Genomic DNA, 5039 nt, shown 5'->3' on the forward strand with positions numbered 1-5039 from the left:
AGGTAGATTTTAAAACCTGATGTAATTTGGATGCTTGCTCAGTACCAGCGCCGGGAACAATCACCTCACAGCCTCTAAGCTGTGCAGATAGAGGATGTGCTGTAATTACCGAAGCGCCGTTCTCTTAGTGCGTTGTTCCAAGTAGGTTCAAATTAAAGTTTCAGAAAAGAATATTACTGTATATAGTTGTGAAACATGGTCTAAATCAATACAAGATATCAGTGGACAGTTTACACTTCGTCAAGTTGTTTCTGTCTATGGTTAGAAACTATTTCCTGCAGTTTTTTTATATCTACACTAGAATAAATGTTTCTTGCTAGGCTTTTGCCTTAAAGTAGTACACAACTCCTTATTTATAATTGTTTGTAGTTAAATCTGTTTCACTTTAGAGAACTACTTCTTAATGTACTTTGCATATAGCTGCCTCCAAAAAATGTGCTAGACATATTTCAAATACCTATATCAAAAAAGGTATAAAACGTGGATGTACTTATATACAATCAATTCTCTCATCAAAAACTTTTGATTGAAAAGTTGTGCAGAATTTATTTTAGGGTAATTGGTTATGTCTGGGTGAAAATGATCAAAATGTATTACTGACTAGTAGGTGTTCTGCCTGTGTAAATTATTTGAAGGCTGTTAGTTCTTCTGCCTTTTCCTCAACTTTTGCTGTTCCCAGTCAATTGTCCTGTTAGACATAAATTATCTCAACCTATACTCAAAGTAGCTTACCTCCTTTGATGTTAAGTACTGTTAATTAAGAATTATTAAAAGTTTCAACTACCAGTGCTTTAGATGCACAAATTTTAAAATTTGTCTTCCCACTCATTTCAGTACAACACTTCTCACATTGTGAATATTTCTTTTTAGCTAGTCTTTTCTCTGTTTTCTGAGACTTCAAATGTATTCTTGACAACTCGCCTTGTTAGCATTTAAATAACATTTCCAACCTTGACAAGCCATCATACTGCGCCTTTTCCACAGACTGGCATTTTGTAGGTCCTCACCCCAAAATCCAAGTACCTATTTTACTTGGCAAAAAGGGATGTCAGCAAACAGCTGGAGAATAGTGAAGCATGAAATGTTAGCCTCCACAGTTAATCACAGTTTGAGGGCAAGAAAAAGTCATTATGGTTATCGATGGCAGGTTATATTTGGGAAAAATCACAAGGAGCAGAGTGCTGTTAGACCCTCCCCTTCTCAGGCATCCTCCTCGAAACACTTCAGAGCATTTTCACACTTCCATTCAGTTTAACGTATATTCCTGCCTGAAGTTAACTTGGCTCACTAATGCACATGAAAAATTATACTTTTATCTGGGTTGATGATGTAATCTGAGTTTGTCACAATAATATTAAAAAAGCCTATCAGAGTACTACCACTACTCTCTTGGTATTATTTTGGGGGGTAAGAGTTCATAAGGTTTGGGTGGTGTAAATGCTCTTTAATAATCCAACTCTTGATGGCCAGTGTAATCTTGCTGTAGGAGTGCCTGTCCCCAAGGCTCTAAATCCTCTGGTGAAATAGTACCAAATGATAACTGGAGTTATCAAATGATAATTTAATCAAATAATTACCAAATGATAATTTTGGAGTGGTGTTGGCATTTGTCTCTTCCCTCAGCAGAATTACTGGGCTCCAGCTCCTTTCCTGCAGCAAGGAAGAAGGTCTGCAGTTGGAGAGGAAACGAGGAGCAGGGGAGTAGCTACTGCACCCTCCCTCCTACCCATTCACAACACACGTAGCTGCAGTGCTCCTGTGCTGCTGAAGTAGAGAAGCTACAGGAACATCCCTGGTTTAGTCTTGGGGAAGGAGACAGATTTCAGGGCTGTCCCTGATGCAGAATTCATACAGGTAGCACGCTCTGGTATCCCACAGTCAGATCTGTGTTGGAGACTTACTGTCTGTGGATTTTCAAACACTTCAGTAGCAATATCTGTAGATTTAATGACTTGATAATGATGTCATGGGTGTTAACATTTTGATTGTGTTTGTTCCAGATGAATTCTGACACTATTCAGTTTGTAAACAGGAGGGCTTGACCCACTCTTCAAAAGCAGGGGAAAAAACCCTGTTCTTCAGCCCTGTTCTTGATCAATGAAGTTGCAGGAAGTAGCTGCCCAGATTTCCTCAAATCCAATAACGTAAACATTGAAATGTGGTAGCATTTGTGTAAATGTTAAATTGTGACATTATTCTTTTGAAGAGTTGAAAATACACAGAAAATGACTGGCCCATAGAAAAGGCTCCTCTCTGGACAAGCCATAGTTCTGGAGGTCTTTTGTTCACTTCACCTGATTCTCTTTCTGATGGTGAAAGGGTACAGACACTAAAGAAAAAGCTAAGGTTCCTAACCCTCTCTCTGTCTCTTTTTTTTTTTTTTTTTTTAAATCTTCTATGGACTTTTTATAACAGAACATGTAAAAAATAAATTTCAGCAAGTTCTTTAGCTCATTGGTACTGAGCTTGCTAAGGCCATTATGTCTGTCTTGACTATTTTAAAGGTAATTTTGTACAGGCATGAAAGTAGTTCAGCAAATATCTGTGAAGCAGGAATTTTTGAGTTGCTTAGGATAAAAGAATATGGAGCTATGTGATGGCTACAAAAATAGAGAAAGAGCAGCTGTCATCCAATGCAAAAAGTTGTGAAAAAGTTCTATTTAGAAACAGTTCTGCCTACATAACATTTTCTACTCCTATTTATTGTGGACTTTTATATGACAAAATATTTGTGAATTTATGTAAATCTGCTGGTGGGTGGAAATGATTCTGGCTTTTGCTTTTGGAGGGAAATAGCTCTCTTTATCTACACGCAGTTTACCTCTTACTGCATCAAAATAATTTTACATGCTGCCTAATTCCTACACTCAGGTAATGCTTTTAATGTTGTTTTATAGCTTTAATAGGAATTGTTACAGCTTTAGTCTTAAGAGTAATTGAACGTTTATGTCGTAGCTGTCTCTGAAAAACAATATTGTGTTGTGTGTGTCTGTAATGAGCCTTAGAGGAGCCTAGTGTCTAATCTTCCTATAGAGTTAAGGGAGAGAGCTTTGTATCTTTGTGGGGTGATTCCATCTGGAGATAGATGGGTGCACCGCCAACGGATGTCCCTGTCTTTCTTCAACAGCTGTCTCGGACTTGATGCATACAATTTAGAATGCTAAATTTAGAGGGAGATAAATGCCATTCATAGAAAAAACAATGGGACGTGCTATAAAAAGGTTACAATTGGGAAGTCGGGAAGGAGCTAGGAAGACAAAAATAACTGTGGCATACTAAAGCTCGGGCAGTAGGCACAAACTCTTCCTACCTGCTTTCCTTTTAAACCCTGGAGTAGAAGTCCACTGCTGGAGAGTGATGGATTTAATTAAACAAGCAGCGGCTAAAACCTGCTATGAGAACAGGGATTTGGACTGGCATTTAGAGAGGAAAACAGAAGGAGCGAGAGAGGAAAAGATGTGTCTTTGTTTGCACATGTTTGCGTCTGCTGATTCTGTATGTGTGTTGGAAGGACTGTGTCAAAATGGGATATTTTCCTGGTTTTGACGTGCTAGTGTTCTTCCTCGGATGAAAACATAAGGTGTACGTGTCCTTGTCTCTTTCCTTGTATTTCTGGACTGGGATGTAGTATAATTCTTATGATACTATAGTGTGTCTCTCTACATTTTCCTCCTACTTGAAATTACTTTCATTTCTAGTTGTTCATCTTGAACACTGTAGATAAAGGTAATTCTTGCAGAATCATGACTTAAGTGGAAAAAAAAGTTCAATAGTAATAGGCATACTCTTGAAAAGTCATGTTTCCATGGTCACTATCATGTTTACTTGTAATATATATAAAAAGATATATAGGCAATTACAAATATGTTGATAGAATCTTTAATCTAGACTTGAGTATAGCTCATTTACCTAAAAGTCGCTATTTTCTTCCTCCAAACAGATACATAGTAATGAATGTGTTAGGCGATTTGATTTCTTGAGCAACTGGCCTTATCTAGGAGGATTTCCCAGAGCTTTTCACAGGCTTTTAAAGTATGCAACTTGAGAAATATTTTTGAGGAGAAAAGCTCACTTGGTGATTTGAACTGTTATCACTCTAAATTAAAGCTGTATCAGTTCCTATGATTTCTGCTTTAAATGGGTGAGTTGTTTCCTTTGGTGATTGTCCGTGTAGGAGGCACTCTTAACAAAGGTTCATATTACCATAGCATAAAAGCTGTAATTGCCAACTGAACATTACTTTGCATGAAAAGTATTCTTAAGTGCTTTTGTTGATATAAAAATTCATTCCAGATATCTTGCAAAACACATGTAAATTTTTTCTTTCTATTCTCTTCCAAAAATAAGGTCAGGTCTTTTTTCCTCCAGCAGAACTGATCTTGTGGTGGTGCTGCGTGTGCCTGTGTTTTAATGATTTTGAAAGCTTTTGCTTCTCAGAGAGCTTCACATTTTCATCAAATGTAGGTGGTGGATTTTTATTAACGTGTTTGTTCATTTATTTAGATGCTTACTGTTCACTGGTAGGGGAAATACAGGAACTGTGCAACATTCCAGGCACCTTGGTAATCTTAAAAACATATGAATAGGCAAATTATTATATTACATTATTAGAATAGATTTGTAAGCACCATAACGGCAAACCTGTGTCCTTTTGAAGAATTGTTGATGTAAGTCAGAAGCATATTGCTGTCCATGTTACCACTGTTGAGAAGAAAAAAATGAAGAGAAAAACTAAAGCAGTTTTCTCTGTGTTAGCAGAGAACATCGGGACCATATTTTGGGACCATAACTCATCTGATCTTTTTTAATAGCTGAGCAATTAAGGATTAATTTAAAGAGCAATTAATAAATTTAAATATTTTTTCTTTAAATTCTGTATTTTGTATTCTCTTTTTTTTCATTATTTTGTTGTTGAGGATAGACGTGTATAGGAAATATGTTTTCTCTACTACTTAAGGATATTGAAGATGAAAAGATGATAGTTTAACCTATTTACTGAACAATTTAGGAGGTAGAAGGGAAAATTAGTAGGGGGTTTC

The sequence above is a fragment of the Buceros rhinoceros genome, unplaced genomic scaffold (assembly GCF_000710305.1).
Source record: "Buceros rhinoceros silvestris isolate BGI_N320 unplaced genomic scaffold, ASM71030v1 scaffold2655, whole genome shotgun sequence".
NCBI lineage: Eukaryota > Metazoa > Chordata > Aves > Bucerotiformes > Bucerotidae > Buceros > Buceros rhinoceros.